Source organism: Lathyrus oleraceus, chromosome 5 (assembly GCF_024323335.1).
Source record: "Lathyrus oleraceus cultivar Zhongwan6 chromosome 5, CAAS_Psat_ZW6_1.0, whole genome shotgun sequence".
NCBI lineage: Eukaryota > Viridiplantae > Streptophyta > Magnoliopsida > Fabales > Fabaceae > Lathyrus > Lathyrus oleraceus.
Genome location: NC_066583.1, coordinates 462,210,576 through 462,230,269, shown reverse-complemented (window position 1 = coordinate 462,230,269; position 19,694 = coordinate 462,210,576). Strand labels below are relative to the sequence as shown.

The 19,694-nt window shown below is 38.3% G+C and overlaps 1 non-coding gene across 1 annotated transcript; it reads right to left on the bottom strand.

Annotated features, from left to right (window-relative positions):
- Nucleotides 1-17,137: 17,137 nt before the first annotated feature.
- On the bottom strand, nucleotides 17,138-17,244 carry LOC127089430 (small nucleolar RNA R71). The gene has a single exon (XR_007791027.1). It is a non-coding gene; the product is annotated as a small nucleolar RNA R71 (small nucleolar RNA).
- Nucleotides 17,245-19,694: the final 2,450 nt, after the last annotated feature.

The following is a 19,694-nucleotide window of genomic DNA, read 5'->3' as shown; positions in this document are numbered from 1 at the left end:
TCTTCTTGCAGTAACAGTCTGGCAAGCTCTCCGGGTACTTTGCAATCTTCCTCACTTCCATCCTCGGCTTGGTAGATCGGATTTTCAAAGCCATAATTAACAGTAGCAGAATTATTATCCACAGGATCCAGAGTGGATATGGATCTGCAATCGATTATGTGAGTGTGTGTAAGAAGTCATAGCTTATTTGAAAGATGACAAGAAAGATAAAGAGCGCAATATTTGAATGCAAAAAGGTCCATTGATTTATTGAATATGAATATGCTTATGAAAATGACAAAACCCTTGAAAAATTAGCTATTGTGCCCCGGGTATAGACACAATGCCTTAAAGAAAAAATTACAAAATTTGAAACACTAAAATAGCAATAATAATTACTCCTGACTAAAGGAAATCGGGATAGTGTCTTCCGTCTTCCAATTATTGAGTCCGTCACCAATTGTTGGGAAAATCCAGCTATCCAAGTCGTAATCGCTATCGGCATCTTCTACAACATTAACAGTCTTGTCATGATTAGGCAGAGGAGTAGTGATGACATTAGGAGTCTCCGGAGGATCAAAATCAATCTCCCCAGCGTCGATCATATCCTGAATCTTATTCTTCAACAACCAACAATCGTTTGTATCATGCCCGGGGCTATCAGAGTGATATGCACACCTGGCATTGGGATTATAACGAGGAGAAGTAGTGTTGGGATTTGCAGGAGGATCTCTGAGGGTAATTAAATTTGCTTTTAGCATACCCTGCAGTGCTTGTGCTAAAGTCATATTGATCTTGGTAAACTGCCTTCTTGGCCTGTCTTGTCTGTGTTGGAAGTTTTGAGATGGCGGTGCTGCCATCGTAACTGCTCCAACAGTATGGTCACGATTTTTCTTGTTATGACCCTTTTGACCGTACACAACATTTGATTCATTCTTCCCCTGATAGGACTTTTTGGTGCTTGCAGAGGTAGCCGCCTGTATCTTCCCACTTCGAATGCCGCTTTCAACACGTTCACCCGTCAATATAAGTTCAGTGAAACCCGATGAGGAACTTCCCAATAGATGGCTGTAGAATGGGCCAGTTAGTGTACTCATGAACATGTCCACTAATTCTCGATCAGTCATAGGGGGTTTGACTCTGCCAGCCAAGTCTCTCCATTTTTGAGCATATTCTTTGAAGCTTTCTTTAGAGCCCATAGTCATATTCTGCAGTTGTAGCCGAGTAGGCGCTAATTCAGAATTATACTAGTAGTGCTTGTAGAAAGTTGTCGCTAAATCAGTCCAGGTGCGGATGTTAGAGCTCTCGAGCTGATAATACCACTCTAACTGTGTGCCAGACAGACTCTCTTGGAAGAAATGGATCCATAACTTCCTATCAGTGGTATACAACTGGATCTTTCTCACATACGCTCTCAGATGCATCTGAGGACAAGACGGACCATCATACTTAGTGAAAGCGGGGACCTTGAATTTGCGAGGAATGATCACATCAGAGACCAGACCTAAGCTTCCGAAATCCAGACTGGGCGCCTTTTGACCCTCCATAGCTAGTATACGTTCTTCCAGCAACTTATACTTATCATCTCTCGGAGAGTACTGTTCATTCTCATAATTTTCATAGTCGTCCTCGGGGTCGAGGGGGTCAGCGTTCTCGTCTTCCGAATCATTTTCTGACTCATCTTCTTTGTCCTTCGGAATTCCAATCTTGACTCCTGGAGCTTGTCCTTTAAACCTTCTTCCCGGGTTAATGCAACTCACATGCTTCTTGTCTTTCTTCTTCTCGAGCAATAGAGCCTTCAGTTCCTCCTGCCCCTTGGATAAGTTCAAGATCATCTCCTGGAATTGAGCATTCTGTGCCTGGAGATCCTTGACAGTTTGTTCGAGAGCCATTTTCCTGATTGAGAGGAAGACCGTGAGAACATTGATCCTTTTAGAATACCTGTTATGCAATGTATGAAATGTTTTCAAGGACTTTTAGAATTTAACTTTGCGTAAACCACCAAAAAGGGGAACTTTTATTAATAATTTCTTTAATCAATGTTCATTACAAGAAAAAATGAAAGCTCAAGTCTCCCAGGGACGGCTTCTTTTTGGGCGAAGATATGCATTGAGACCTCGTTCCTCCTTAAGCTGGCTGGTGAGCTCTAACACTTTCTTCCTTTCAGCACAGAACTGAGCTTCAAAAGTATCCCTTTCCTCTCTCAACTGGATCTAAGATTTCTTCAATTCTTCAATATTGGTAGGCATATCTGGATAAGGATTGATCTGAGGGGTATCTCCTTCAACTTTTGGTTCAACAATCAGAGGTCCGATTGCAAGATATGGCATGATAAGCTCACGAGCTCTGGCGCGTACCCATCTGAAATAAGGTTCCATAGGAATAGAGTTTTTTTGTCCTAAAGTACTTCTTTTCACCATGCCCCAAGCTCATACAAACCTTTGACGGAGACCTTGAAAATCGTTGTCATAGTCAAACACAGTGCCTTGGATAATTGCTTTATGTGGACCATCTCTTCGAGCATAACCAAACTGACGTAGGGCTAAAGTAGGATTATAAGTAATACCTCATATTATCCCCAGGAGTGGTACGTTAGAGAATTCTCCACAGCGGTCAATGATGATGACATTTTCTTTGGGTTGGGGACACCAATGGATGTCTGAATGGGAGAGCGACATTATCCTTTGAGACCATTTCAAATTTTGCTCATTCTTCAGGACTGATTGAGGAAGGTGCGAAATAAACCACCTAGATAATAAAGGTACGCAGCACATGAGAATCCCTTGCCTTTTCATAGTACGAGTGTGAAGGGAATGCAAAATGTCTCCAAGCAAGGTGGGCACAGGGTTATGAGTGAGAAATATCTTAACAGCATTCATGTCTACAAATTGATCTGGATTAGGAAATAGCACCAAACCGTAGATTAGTAATGCTAGAACATCTTCGAAAGCATGGACATTCATAGCTTTTAGGAATTCTCGGGCCTTATTTACCAGAAATTTGGCAAGTAAACCCTTAACTCCACTCCTTGTTACCCAATTAGTTTCAATATCGGACTTTGTCATGTGTAAAGCCGCAACAACCTCTTCAGACCTCAGAATTTTTTCTAAACCATTGAAAGGTGTTTGATCAAGGATAGATATACCAAGTAACCTGGAAAATTCTTCTAATGTGGGTACCAGCTGATAATCTGGAAAGGTGAAGCAATGATGTTTAGGATCGAAGAACTGGAATAGAACTCTCATCATATCTTCCTTGAAACCGACTGTAACCAAATTGGGGAGATAACCATGCTTCTTGATGAACTGAGCATGATTGGGAAGTTCTGACACTAAATCCTTGAGTTGAGGAGAGATTGCTACAAAATTGATCCGGATGGTCTTCCTGGAAGCCATAGCCTTACAAAACAGAGCAAAGTTAAATCCATAAGTCCTCGAAACGGTTAGTACAATGCCATGATGTCGTGATGTTGTGATGTTGTGATGTTATGATGTTATGATGTTATGATGTTATGATGTTAGGTGCAACAAACACAAACAAGTCACACCGCAATTATTCCTAGGTTTTAAGGCTTGCATGAGTTCCATAGGTAAGTACCCTCCCCACTGAAGTTTGGTTGGTTCAACCTGTCCTAGAATAGTAACTGGGTTCTAGAAGGATCTCAAATCATTGACCTTTCCTTAAGTCCACTTCAGTGCAACACCAAGCGGTTGACCAAAATTTCCCTAAAGTCCAATCTCAAAGAGTGTAGTATCGAGTATCAACCAACCCTAGTCGGAAACGAAGTCAGTTATCTCACTACTTTCTAATGGCTAGAATGAGTCAATTAGGGTTCTAAAGGTGTGGTTAATGCTTTGATGACACCACGCAGACGCCAATTTTTTCCTCAAGTAAACATGAGGAACATCAGGACATCCAAAGTGTCACATTAATCGTAGCCATCATTTTAACCATTCCAGTATACGCCGGACAGTCGCGATGATCTCTTGCTACTTACCTAAGGTACACTAGATTCGGCTGTAGGATCTTTCACTCAAGCATAGAATACCCAAACAATCCCTTAAAAGTAAATAAGACAAAGAAACAATTCGAAAACATAAGTGATGTTATCTTTAAGGTAACCTCTCTTTTTAAGATGTCCCCAGCAGAGTCGCCAGTTCTGTGATACGGTGAACTGACTTTGTGTTTTTGCTTTGAAAAGCAATGTTGCGGATAGCAAGAGTCGCCACCGACTTTTCTTTTATCCAATAAGAAAAGGCGGAAAAGAACAGGAAAGACCTTGATTAGCTTTTGAGTTCGGGAGATACATTATACAAAGGGAATGTGTTAGCACCCTTTGTATCCATGGTTATCCATGGGCTCTTAATTGCTTAACTCACTTATGTTTTCCTTATTTGAGAAAGTGTTTGAGAAATGTGGTGTGTTTAGAAAATATTTTGAAAGGAGAGTTTAACTTTGTAATGATTCTTGTACGAATGTATACAAAGTGTTTATCTCGTTTGATTTTGAAAGATGTTTAGAAAAATATAACTCGGCGATGATTCTGGTGCGAATGTATACCAAGTGGTGATTTTCTAAAAGATGTTTTGAAAAGTGTGAGGTGTGAAAAGTATTTTAAGCGGTGAGCAAGCATTTAAGAGTTATACCTAACCAAGGTCTTTATAGGTATTTCCTATCCTTAGGAGGGTAAAATTGTCCTTACTATTGAGAAGTAAGTAGTCTTATCCTTTGGATGTAAAGGGACATCGTGGGGTCGTCGACTGGTCATTGAAGGCAACATTTGTAAGGATACCTTAGCATTCGAAGGGACGATCATCATTTAATCGTAGGCTACAACGAAGGGTCATCGAGGGACAAAGTCATATATTCGAAGGCAACGTTCGAGGGACAAGGTCATATATTCGAAGGCAACGTTCGAGGGACTATGATTTATCTTGTAGGGACATTGACCTTTTGATTGAAGGGACTATGACTTATCTGTTTAGGGATGATGATGATTTAATCGAGAGGGTCTTTGCTAAGGGTATCCCCACATTCGCGGGACATGACCATAATATCTTTAGACATCAAAAAGAGGGATAAGATCACGTATTCGAAGGCAATGTAATTAGTCAAATAATCAGAATAAATCTCCACGATGATATCCCATAAATAAAGTGGAATGCCAAGCTTTTCTTCAAGAGTCACGGGAGCCCTTACAAATTTCAGCAAACATGTTAGAATAACGGGATGGGGTGCAATCAAGAGTTGCACCGAACAAAAGAATCATAGCAATAATAGTGTCAGGCAAACAACGTGCAAATGCAATAGAAAACATGTCAAACAAATACAAAACAGATCAGAATGAAAACAGAAAAACAATTACTGTCATGTTCGCTACTGCCTCGCCTAGCGAAGGCCTGGCGAACCCTCGCTGCATGTTCGCTTAGCGAGGTTCTAGCGAACGACTGCGGGTTCTGGGTTTTTCTTTGATAACAGTACGATTTTCAGAAACCCCAAACCCCGTGGCATCCATTATAGAAATTACGTGATTGAACATTCAAAGTATTCATGCACATCTAAACCCACATGTAAAACCTAACGATATTCGTCTTTCCAAATTCAATCATAATGCCTCATACATTTAGAAATTTCAAATTGGGAGCATAGAGTAGTGGGAATAGGGCAAACCTGATTGGAGGGATCGGACGAAGTTGAGTCGCACCGTTGGGTTTGCAGAGCAATCTTAGGGTTTATGCCTGATAGGGTTTGTGGAGGTAACCTTTATGCAGATGAGTTCTCTGAATTAGCTTCTAGGGTTTTCCCCGTTGTTTTTCTGATCTCCCTTTTTTCAAATGAAGTTTTGGAATTTATAGCTGATTTTTTGTGTCTTGGTGGGCTCAGAATGGAGGCAATTTGGGCCCAAAATATTCTGGTATATTCGTAAGCTCGCTAGGCGAGTGAAGTAGCGAAGGGTTCGCTAGGCGAGCCCTTAGCGAGGCTCTGGCGAACGCTCCCAGACTTGGATAAAAGCATAGCTAGTACTTACTCGCTAGGCGAGCATTCCAGTAGCAAAATCCACAAGGTTCGCTGGAGCGAAGGAGGAAGCGTGGGCTTCGCCTAGCGAAGGTTTTGCTCGCCTAGCGAGCATGACAATTCAAGTCATCTTCTGGATTTGGTGGCATGTGCACTGGATCTTTATTCCTTTGAGATTAATGCTTTGAAAAATGAATAGACCTCTTTTGAATCTGTTGAAAGTATCATACAAATTAACAGGAAAATTTTGGGGTATGACAGAAGGCAAACAGGAGATGTATCCATTACCGGTTACTGGGTAAGAATAAACTACTGAGAAACACCAAAATAGGATTTACAACTACCGGTTACTGGGCAGAAGACCGAAGAGAGAGAAAATCCATCACCGGTTAGGGTGAACATATCAAGGATAGACTCGCAGGAAATAAAATCCGTCATCGATTAGGATGAACATATCACGGATAGACTTTCCTGGGGATTCTAGGGAGGATATCCGTCACCGGTTAAGCTAAACATATCAAGGATAAACTGCCTAAAAAAAGTAGGAATTATATTTATCGAATACTGGATAGAATATCGAAAAGAGAATATCCGTCATCGGTTAGGATGAACATATCAAAGATAGACTCATAGGGGAAAATGGGAATTACATCTATCAATTATTGGATAGAATACCGAAAAGAGAATATCCGTCGTCGGTTAGGATGAACATATCAAGGATAAACTCTACTAAGGGAAAATGCGAGATTTATAACTACAAGTTACTAGGTAGAAGACCAGAAAGAGAAGGAAATCTGTCATCGGTTAGGATGAACATATCAAGGATTAACTCTCTGGGGAACAAAATAGGGATTACAACTACTGTTTACTGGGCAGAAGACCAAAAAGAGAGAATATCCGTCACCGGTTAGGATGAACATATCAAGGATAAACTCAAACAAGGGAAGAAAATATATGTCATCGGTTAGGATGACATTTCAAGGATATACTTCCTGGGAGACGTGAAAACGAATCCGTTGTGGAAACAAAGGTTTCTTTTTTCCAGATATTGGCAAAAGTGATAAACATGAGAAGAATATTACCAGTAATTGGGAAATAGGCTCTCAGGGGACCAAAAGCTTCTATATAGGTAAGATCTAGAAAGAAAAGGTCAATCAACGGACTCAACCCAATGAGGATATAACTCACGGGGAGTGGTTCTATCCAGATAATCAACTGGGGAGGAAGCTGAAATAATAATCATCCACGAGGAAATAACTCGGTGGGGAAAGGGAAAGGTTAAAGTCTTTCTGCTTAATGGGCTGACACATTACAATTGAAAGAGGACAGACAGACCAAATCTGCATGGGAAAAAAGGTATATCGCCATGGCAGATGATTTGAACAATGAATCACAAAGTGCAATAATGAAATAATATGAGTGTATATGTATATGTATATGTATATGTATATGTATATGTATATGTATATGTATATGTATATGTATATGTATATGTATATGTATATGTATATGTATATGTATATGTATATGTATATGTATATGTATATGTATATATGATGATTATGCTGACAAAACGATCACAAAGGATACAAGCATCACTGATTTGAATCATCAATACAACCCCTAGCTAATCCCCACAAGAGGGAAACAACTGTCGGAGAGAAACAAATAAACGCCTTGAAGGCTCAATCCTGGCTGGGTAAAGCGCAAGAAGAGGATCTGGTGAGGAAACTTCTACAAACTCTGCGGGAATTTTAGGTCAACACCAAATTAAATGGGAGACAACCCTGCGGGGGGATAACACAATAGTTGCTCAAAATCAGAAGTAACTCTAATGACATGCGGGGAATAAAAATTCTGCCGAAGCTATGCAAACTGCCGAAATAACACGCCTTCAACTCAAGGGAGGCCAACAAACTCGGCTAGGGAAACCAACAGGACTCGGCTACTGAAATGCTGTCGGGGATGAAATGGGGATCACGCCTACTGCTTGGGTTGAACCAATAATGCTTCTCACTTAGGGCTTACCGCTTTTTGAACTGATGTTGTTATTTCTTTAAATGATATCGATTGCTTTAAAATAACCGCTTTTATATATTTAAGAAAATATGATTTTAATTTAAAATTCAATTTCAAAAATGATCATAATAAAATTTAAATTCATTTGGCTGAATTAAACAAGAGTAGAAACAATTGGATACAAAGCTCAACTTTATTTAATGGAATGGTAGTCTGTAAATGACAAGACTCCATAGATCTTTACAAAAGTTGAAAAATGGCAATTTGCACGGAAAAGGACTACATTGAACACAATGATCACTAATCCTTCTACCAACTTTCGATGTCCACTATGCTCTTGGCGAAGGTTGGAGATAATGAATCAGAATCGACCGACTTGCTCAAGAATGTCTTCAAAACTGAAGACCAGCAGGATGTAGTTACTTGCCATAATCCCTAATTTTTGCATAAATTGCCCGAAGGCGGGGTACTCAATTTATTAGGAATTTTTTTCTGTTTTTATGTCTCTAAATTTTTCCTGGATTGCCCTTTCGGGTTCAATCCACCGAGATTCTCATTTTTGCCTAAGCCGCCCTTCCAGGTTTTCAACTTAGCGAGTTGTTCTTTTCTTTTTAGGCGAAGTATTTCTTGACTGCATCTGCGTTCACAGGACGCGTGAACTCTTCACCATCCATGGTTGTAAGAATCAAATCACCACTTGAAAATGCTATCTTAACAACATATGGGCCTTCATAATTAGGAGTCCATTTTCCCCTAGAATCTGGCTTGAAAGATAGGATCTTCTTGAGCACATGGTCACCTTCTCTGAACACACGAGGCCTGACTTTCTTATCAAAAGCTTTCTTCATCCTTTGCTGATACAACTGACCATGGCACCTGGCAATTAAGCTTTTCTCTTCTATCAAATTCAGATGATCAAACCTGGTCTGACACCATTCAGCTTCAGTCAACTTGACTTCCATCAAAACACGTAATGATGGGATCTCAACCTCTACCGGGAGCACAACTTCCATGCCATAAACAAGTGAAAAAGGGGTTTCCCCTGTTGAAGTACGAATGGATGTGCGATACCCATGTAAAGCAAATGGGAGCATCTTATGCCAATCCTTGTATGTTACAACCATTTTCTGAATGATCTTCTTGATGTTCTTGTTTGCAGCTTCAACAACCCCATTCATCTTGGGTCTGTAAGGAGAAAAATTATGATGTGCGATCTTGAAGTCTTTGCAAAGAGCTTCCACCATATTGTTATTCATGTTCGATCCATTATCAATAATGATCTTACTTGGCACACCATAACAGCATATAATCTGATTCTTGATGAACCTCACAACAACTTGCTTGGTTACATTTTCATACGACGCCACTTCAACCCACTTTGTGAAGTAGTCAATAGCCACTAAAATGAAATGATGTTCATTCGAAGCTTTAGGCTCAATCATGCCGATCATATCAATTCCCCACATGGAGAAGGGCCATGGGGAGGAAATGACGTTCAAAAGTGTCAGAGGAACATGAATCTTATCTGCATAAATTTGACACTTGTGGCATTTCTTCACAAACTTGCAACAATCATATTCCATTGTCAGCCAATAGTAACCTACTCACAACATCTTCCTTGTCATAACATGTCCATTGGAATGAGTACCAAAGGAACCTTCATGGACTTCAGTCATCAATAAGTCTTCTTCGTGTCTATCCACGCATCTGAGCAGAACCATATCGAAGTTTCTCTTGTATAAAACATCACCATTCAGGTAGAAGTTGTTGGATAATCTTCTCAAAGTCTTCTTATCTTTCAAAGACTTCTTATCTTTCAAAGATGCCCCAGGCGGGTAAATCTGACTTTGGAGGAAACATTTGATATCAAAATACCACGGATTCTCATCTTTGGCCTCTTCAACAGCAAACACATGAGCTGGCCTATCAAGACGCATCACAGTCAGATTGGGAACTTCATTCCAATATTTCACCATAATCATCGAAGCTAATGTTGCAAGAGTGAAAATGACATTAAAGTAAACAAGTTAAATGGTATGAATAATGGCAAATGAATAAAGGCTCAAAATTAAAGCGCATAAAAATAAATGGCTTGAAATTAAATGTTAGTTTTTAATTAATTAGAAGTTAGTATTACTTTTGCTTTTGTTTTGTTTAAGTCATTATTTGGAGAACACTCAACCCACTTATCACAAGCATGGACCCTTGAACCAAGACATCTTCCAAAGGAAGGAAAAAAGGCCAAGTTTCCACACAATACCATGAAAGAGGGGAGACTTACAATCTCACTTACTAGAATGCTATGCCTTTTGTGTCAACAATTTAGCGCTATTTTAAGCAATCGTAATTGGACTTATGTAGAAGTTACAACTATTTGAGGCTGGGCAATAGAAATTTAAGTGTTAATGCATGTTAGAGATATGGTATTATGAACCATACTCCTAACACATACCACACTTAAAAAGAATATGCAAAAGAGGTGGACCTAATCTCATCCATACTTATGTTGATTTTGCAATCAACTAGCCTTAGGATATAGAGACATTATAGGTCCATGGAATGAATGAGAAGAGAATGGGATGAATATGAAGAGGGAGGGGAAATAAAATCAACATAAATTGGTCAAAGGAGGACTTTTACGAAATTAAAATCATTCTTTCATTTTGGGAGGTGAAATGTACATTTCATCAATCCCCTAAATCCAATGATTTTAACTCAACAAATTCAAATCAACCTTGACCAAGGCCCAATAACACAAGTCAAGCTCAACAAGTCAATATCAAAAGCTCAACACAATTTATTTTGCAATTAAACAATAAAAATCAATTAAATAATGCATTAAATTAAATTATGGTTGGTCAAAAATCCTAAAGCCTCATCAAAACACCAAATAAATGATCATGAGATTTATCATAGGTCAAAGAAGGTCAAAGGGCCTTGGAGAATTTTTTTCATGATTTTTGGAAACTTAAAAGTATTTTTAAACAATTAAAAATATTCACAAGAACAATTAAATCATGAAAAATATTAATAATGATCCAAAAAATAATTTTCATTCAGAAAATAAAAGAGAACTTTATTTAAATTTTTTTGGTGAAACTCTCATATTTTTTGGATCAACATTAAAATTAATATCAATTAATGAAAATAAACCAAATAAAATGAAAATAAGAAAATAAGAAAAAACGTGGACCACTTGATCTCCCTCATTAATTGAGGTGGCTGATCAAGTGGTTGCCAGCGCGCATTCCATGGTGGAGTCAAGTTAAAGCGCTGTACAAATGGTAATCAATTTCAACGCGCGAGATTATAACATTTAAATCGGATCATGTGGCTCAGATGAATGCCAGCATACCACCGGAGCCAAAGCTCCGGTCTCCTTCTCCGGTGAGCTTCATCGGACTGGTTCACTCACAACCATCACCAAAATTAAAAAGAAGGACATGAATTCAAAGTAAAAATGCTCAGGAGCTCGAATCTGGCCTCAATTTCTCCTAACTCCAAGTATATTGAAAGATACAGGGAGTTGAATTTTAAGGTGCACGATCTGAGATGCTTCGATTTAACCTCAAAGCAACTCAATCTTGCTGCCTACATTGGTAGGACTTCGGACAACCAAAGATCAATAAGAATTATGGAGAATTGAGTGAGAATCAAAGAGATGAAAATTTCTGGAAAATACCTTCAATGCAGGTCTGTGTTCAATCGATCTGGCTCTTGCTTGCTCTTGATTTTGCTCAGGACACTTGATGGAGTGGAATTGAATGATCAAAAGGCACATGATTCTTGGAGGTTTGAATCTCAAAACAGTGAGATTCAAACTCAATTTCTAATGGAAATTATCAAGGTTATCCTTTGAAACTAGAAGGTTTGAAGGTTGGGAATCAAAGCTGGCGTGCAAGGTCCTTAATTCTGATGGCAAGGGCTTGTATTTATAGCCAAACCAATTGACATTTGCACACTTGAAATGAAATTCCAAAAATAGCAATGTACATTGCATGGGTGCATGGGCATGTAACAGGCCCATGTAATCACTTCTTCTGATCCATAATTGAGTATAAACATTGCTGAAGTCATGTTGGAAAGTTATGCATTGGTGTATGAAGGATGCAAGTTGAATCATGCCAAATGGTCATCCATGTTCAAGCCATGCGCAAGTCACTCATACTTTATCCAAATGGGATGAAATTGGACTTTTTAGAAAGGTTAGATCAAGAGGAACAACTTTAATGTTGAACACGTTTTCATTTGAAGCTTGGATCATGATGAATTTTTAGGTGGAAGTTGGGAAAATCAAACATGTCAAAAAAAATTCTAAGTGTCAAGCCATATGTTCACTTATTCCACCTTAGCTAACCTTTTATGTGAGCTTCAAATGAGAAAAGTTCCTTCATCAAATTTGTAGCTATCTCAAAGTCCTTCAAAATGGTCACATATTTGACCTCATTTGGATTTAATATGAAGGATTTATGCATTTTTGAAGTTGAGGAAAATCACTTGTTCAATGGCATTGGTCCAGAATGACCTATAATGTATCCTTATATCACATGGACATTAAGTTTTAATTTGCTCTTACTCCAAACACTTGAGTTTGATTGTGCAACTTGAAAATATTTCATCTCATAAAAATTGTGCAAGTTATGACCTTGGGAAGTTGACCTCCAAATTAGGGTTTGGACAAAATGACCTATAATCTTTCACCATAAAAAATGTTTTTCCAAGAAAAAATAGATCTAGACCTCAACATGAAAGTTGTTTGTAATGTCATTTATAGTAACTTGGATCTTGTAATCATTTTCATATGACAAAAAATGTAGGAGATAGGGTCTAGGGAACCCAGTTTTGATCAGATGAATTCCTCTGGTCAACCACCATCAACCATCTTGCTAGCTTTCCATTCTCTTGAATTTTGGGACTTATGGAGGATAATATATGCATAAGATGATGAAATTTTAAGTATACCTTGAAATATTTGATCAATTGGTGAAGAATCTTGTTGAAGAAGTTACACAAGATACCCAGATGAATGAAGGTTTCCAAGGCAAACCAACTCCAAACTCTTGATGATTTCTTGATCAAAATATCATGTGAAGATCATGGGGATTCATATATGATGCTTAGATCCATAGTAAACCAATTATTTATTGAGCTCCTTGCAATGGGGGTCTTAAACTAGATGTGAGCTTGATAGATCAAAGGTGAGCACATGCCTTACCTACAAAAGAGTTAGTGTATACAAAGACATATTTTTGGTATTTTGGTTAGTAAATATGATAAATATACAAAGTATGATACAACAAAATGGTGCTTGGTGATCTCTCCCAATGCAAACCCAATGAATAAGAGGTAAGGAGGATGCCAAGATGTGATCCCAATGCTAATGCAAATGATGAAAAAGCATGAGGGATCTTAGGGTCAAAATTAGGGTCTTACACTAATTATTTTTTCTTGTTTATTATGTTAAGGTCTTAAGTTTTGTAAATATTATTGATAAAATCTCCAAGCCATGACCCAAAAAGGGTATATATATTGACACAAATCCACATCTTCTGCTAGAGGAAAGACAACAAAAAATTGCATTGGATGACATGGCCTTTAGACACATAATTTTCCTACAAACAAATCAGAAAATCAGTCTCTTATCATGATTGAAAATAACAGGGTATGATTCCTTACATAGAGCATAAATGAAGCCATGAGTGAACCACCAAATATCGTAAAGGAACTCCTATTCTAGATTATCCTTAGAAAAACTAACGAGTTCCCTATAGTGATCCACCTCTTTCTGGTCATAAGTTTGGAAAAAGGAGGTAGACAAAAGATATTCGTTGGTTGGATATGCTCCTCCCAAATATATATGTTAAAAAAATAAAAAGAAACCACAAATATAGAAAAATTTAATTATGCCACCCAAAATAGGCTGCATAGAATGATTAAATGGATGTACAAATCCGAGGTAAATATAAATTTAATATTAAAAAGGGATGTCAGGCATAAAGATCACAACCCCATCAAAAAATTAGAAATTTCATTTAGTCCATCCATTCTTTACATTCTTGTAGCAATCCATAGCATTCCAAAGATCCAAGAATGAGAAGTTTCATTTAGTCCATCCATTTACATTCTTGCAGCAATCCATAACATTCCAAAGATCCACACTAGGGTTTAAGAATCAAATTTGATCCATAATTTTTTTGAAACTCTAAGGAAAAAAAGATGTTAGGAAGTCATCATATTCTTCATGCAGTTTATTGCTCTTTGCGGTAAGAACTCATACTTTCTCCTCGAGCCTCCAAAGATGGTTTTCAACAATTTTCTTCTCCTCTAAAAGAGAGAGGTTCCACATGATACAAATACACACTTCTCGCCGACCAACTTAAGAATTTGATCATTTAGGTCTTTCACCCCCTTGATAAGATTCAAGCATCTATTGAACTTTTTGAAGCACAACATCACTATGGGCAAGTTTATTTTCCATGTCACCTAAAATTCTCAAAGTGGTAACCAAACCAACAACAAGGAAATATTGGTGGGAAAGGGAAGGCCACATTTTCTTCAACAGATCGAGGCTTAGGATAAATGCAAAATGTATCATTAGAGGTTGATGTCAAAGGCCTGACAATTTCAAACAAATTCCCAAGAAGGGTGGAAGGTAATCAACAAAATTAGAATGTTGAACCAAATTTGTTTTGAAGAACAATGCTCTTTAATTTGGTTTAGATTATACCACAATGTAAGAGAACAATATTATTATCTAATATGTGTTACATGTTTGGAAACATTTTAAATAGATTTTGTGTACTATATCTTCTAAAAAGTATAATAAAGTTTAACTTCTACTTAATGATCATTTGATATCAAGATGAATCTAGAATGTATCACGTTGCATATTAATCATTGAGTATCTTGGTATAGCATTTGATAAACCATCATTTAGGTGCACGTCATAAACTCTTTGCCTTGTGATCAAACTGAATCACACCGCATTTTTGACTCAGATTTCACATGTTTATTAGGTCTTTATTATCGTTTTGCTTGTGTTATGCTCTCTTTTATGTTGTTTTAAAATATTTAGCTCTTTCGGGACCTTTTTAGAAGAAACGAAGCAAAAAGACCAAAAATTAGGGTTTTTCGGAAAATATTGTACACATGGCGTTATGCATGGCGGCCGCTATAGGAGAAGCCATGACACATCATCCCTCAACCAGGAGGTAACCGCCACGATCCCATAAACTTTCCCATTCACACACATGGCGGGCGCCATGAAAGGGTGGCGGACGCCACCTTTGCATTTCACGTTCCCACTAAGGAAAAGTTGAAGGGCATCATAGTCTTTGCAAGCCGTTGAATTCCTCTATAAATAGGTCATTCTAGTTCATTTCCAAATCATCCAACCTAGTTTACAACACTAAGACTATATTATCATCTGTAAAAGCGGTAATCCGTCACATCGAGGGGTTATCTCACCGTAGTGTAATTGAGTTGGAGCACTTTGATTTTGCTGTCGTCTTTATTTTCAAAGTCAAATGTTCATTTATTTCCTTGTACCAGATTTAAAGCCTCCGTTTGGAGCAGGTTCTAATTTAATCGCCTTTTTATTTTACTTGTCATGCTTTACTTTATTTAATTCCTTGTCATACTTTACTTTATTTAATTTCCTGCCATTGTCTTTACTTTATTTAACTTCCTGTCATTGTCTTTACTTTATTTAATTTCTCGCCATTATCTTTATTGCTCGTTTTAATTATTTTACACGCTTTACTTGTTCTTTACGCCTTACATTCTAAATAACTTTTCAACATGATCAATATCGTTGTGTTTGTTTGTATTACCATGTCTGGCTAAATCTTTCAAAGGTTAGAATGTAAGGATTGCGGTTAAAGAGATGTTTCACATATTGCATCTGTAGAAATGCTTTAGGGGCTGTTTCGATTCTTAATTCGAGTTTTCTAAAACAAACTTGGTTAATTTTAACTACTCAAGGAGTGCGAAAGCACCCTGACTTAGTAACTAGGAATTTTTATCACTTTAAGGAAAAATGATTTTTGAAACTGTTTTCGGACGCGTTGATAGATTTAAAATCAGGAAACTCCTTAGGTAAAACTTTCCGAATCAAAATCACTTTTCAACTAAGCTTACGAGTCTTATTTCTTAAAAATAGGTTTACTACTTTAGCGTTCTGCGCACCTTTTATAAGTGACAATAAAAGGCCTTAATTTAAGGGTATACTCGGTTATGAATACGCGAAAGCGATAGTTCCTATTAAATTAATTCTTTTCAAGAGTAAAAAATATTGCCCCATAAGTAGTTCTATTTAGACAATTGAAACATCGTTTAACTGACGTGAAATACATTCAAGCCTGTCTTTATCTGCACTATATTTATTATTTTCTTTATTTACTGTTATTTTGCGATATTAACATCTCTTTTATACCGCCTTAGATAAACATTGTAACGATAGTAATCGATAGATTAACGATTTAGTATATGTGGGATCGATATTCTTTTATATTACTCTGACGCAATTCGTGCACTTGCGAATACAGCGATCAAGTTTTTGGCGGCGTTGCCGGGGAACAACTTCGTCAAATTTTGTACCCTGTTGTTACACCGTCTAGACTAAGGCAATATTAGCCGGTAAATGCGAAGAACCCGTAGTACCGGAAATTTAGTAGTTCCTTTAGCGGAACCCGAAGGTTACACTCGTACACGCCTCTTACTCATCTGAATTAAGAAAGCTATGGCCGAGAATCATGACCAGAGACCTCTTAAGGAATTTTCCCAACCCTCTGACGAGGAACCTAGTTCTAGTATAGTAAGCCCCCTCATTCCTGCCAACAATTTCGAATTAAAACCATCTTTACTGCAATTAGTGCAACAGAACCAATTCACGGGTCTTGCTACTGAGAACCCAAATCAACATTTAAAAGTCTTTATCCAACTGGCCGACACCTTTAAATCCAATGGTGCTTCACCTGATGCGATTCGTTTAAGATTATTTCCTTTCTCCCTCAGGGATAGAGCACGTTCATGGTTGGATTCACTTCCAGCTAACTCAATAACTACCTGGGAAGACCTTAGGAGAGTATTCCTTGCTAGATATTTCCCCCCCAATAAGACTGCTGTTCTTCGGAACCAAATAACTAGATTTACTCAAAACCAAGGAGAATCACTTTTTGAAGCTTGGGAGAGATACAAAGAGCTATTAAGAGTCAGTCCACACCATGGCCTAGAACAATGGTTGATCGTTCATACCTTCTACAATGGACTCCATTATAACACAAAGATGAGCATCGACGCTGCCGCAGGTGGCGCGCTGATGAACAAACCTTACCCTGAAGCTTGTGACCTAATTGAGGATATGGCCCAAAACCATTACCAATGGGGAACTAAAAGAGCATCAATAGAGAAAAAGGATACCCAAGGTGGAATACATGAGATAAGCTCTATGGACATGATGCAGGCGAAAATGGACGCTTTAACCCTTAAGGTCGAACATATTTCTACAAACACTAACACCACAGCGGTAGTCCACACAGAGTGTGAACTTTGTGGATCTAAAGGACACGAATCGGCGGAGTGTAACCTTTTGAACGACCTGAACACCGACCAAGTGAATTACGCCCAAGGTAACCTATTTTCAAACACCTACAACCCTGGATGGAAGAATCACCTGAATTTTTCCTATAAAAACTAGAACCCTATCCAAAATTATGCACCTCAAAGACCACAAGGTTATCAAGCCCAAAAACCAAATCAACCTATGCAAGTTGTGCCCCAGAAGCCTAACCTTGAGAAGATCATGGAGAGCTTTATATCAGGCCAGACTCAGCAAAATAAAGAATTCATAAACCAGAACATTCACGTAAATGAACTGATAACGCAATTAGGGACCAAGGTTGATCAAATAATAACTCACAACAAGATGCTTGAAACCCAGATCTCGCAGGTAGCACAAAACCAAGCCCCACAAACTACACCTGGAGGACAATTCCCTGGACAACCTCAACTCAACCCTCGAGGGCAAGCTAACGCTATCTCATTATGAAGTGGGACCGCTTACGAAGGGCCTCATAACCCAGCAATGAGTGAGTCCAAAGCTTCTAAATAAAATATACCTACAAACCAAGGAGAAGAACCAGTGGAACTCGAAAAACAAACCGACCAAGAAGGAGAAGCTAAGGATAAAACTTACAAACCACCACCCTCGTACAAACCACCAATCCCATATCCGCAAAGACTTAGACAAACCAAAATCACTAACCAATACCAAAAGTTTATAAAAGTAATAGAGAATCTTCATGTAGATATTCCTTTCACCGAAGCCATCATCCAAATTCCATCTTACGCCAAATTTCTCAAAGACATCTTAACCAACAAGCGTAGGCTTGACGATCCCAAACACTTGGAATGCAATTTTATTTCCGAGAATAAACTTGCTAAGAAGGAGAAAGACCCTGGGAGTTTTTCTATACCTTGCATTTTAGGGAGTCATGTGATCGACAAAGCTTTCCTAGACTTAGGCGCTAGTGTGAGTTTAATGCCATTAGCTGTGTGTAAAAGGTTACACTTAGGAGACTTACAACCAACTAATATGTCCCTCCAATAAGTCAATAGGTCTGTTAAGTACCCTGTAGGCATTTTAGAAGATATCCCAGTTAAGATCGGTCAACTTTACATCCCAACAGACTTTGTGGTCATGGATATCAAGGAAGACGACGATATCCCTATCCTTTTAGGTAGACCATTCTTATCAATAGCGAGAGCTATAATAGATGTTAAAAGAGGAAAATTAACTTTTGAAGTAGAGGATGAAAAGATAGAGTTTATTCTTTCAAAGTTCCTTATGGCACCAATCATAGGAGACACATGTTACGCGATCGATATCATAGATGAATGCATAAGGGAATTTGATCAAGAAGAACCTGTGATCGAACCATTTTCAAACCCGAATAAAAAGGATGACGAGCTAGAGGAAACGGAACCTCACACTAACGAATGTTTGGATCTTACTCCATACCTTTCACCAAATTCTCGAAAACCTGCTCAAGAACTTAAGGAATTGCCCAAGAACCTAAGATATGAGCTTTTGGATAAAGAAATGAACCGCCCAGTAATAGTTAGTGCCACCTTAAACCAAGACGAGATAAACCAACTCTTGAATGTTTTACGAAGACACCCCTCTGCCTTAGGATACAACATCTTTGATTTAAAATGTATAAGCCCGTCCGTGTGTATGCACAGGATCTCGCTAGAGGAAGATTCAAAACCTTCCAGAGAACATCAGAGAAGAATCAACCCTGTAATGAGTGAGGTGGTAAAGAAGGAAGTCCTTAAACTGCTAGAAGCTGGTATAATCTATCAGATCTTCGATAGTAAATGGGTAAGTCATGTACATGTGGTACCCAAAAAGGGAGGCATCACATTCGTGCAGAACGAGAAGGGCGAGCATGTAGCTAAACGTATAGAAGGCGGATGATGTATGCACATAGATTTTAGGAAGCTCAATAAGGCAACTAGGAAAGACCATTTCCCCCATCCATTCATAGATCAAATGCTTGAGCGTCTTGCCAGACACTCTTACTTTTGTTATCTGGATGGATATTCTGGATTTTTCCAAATACCCATACACCCCGAGGATCAAGAGAAAACAACCTTCACTTGTCCTTACGGAACGTTTG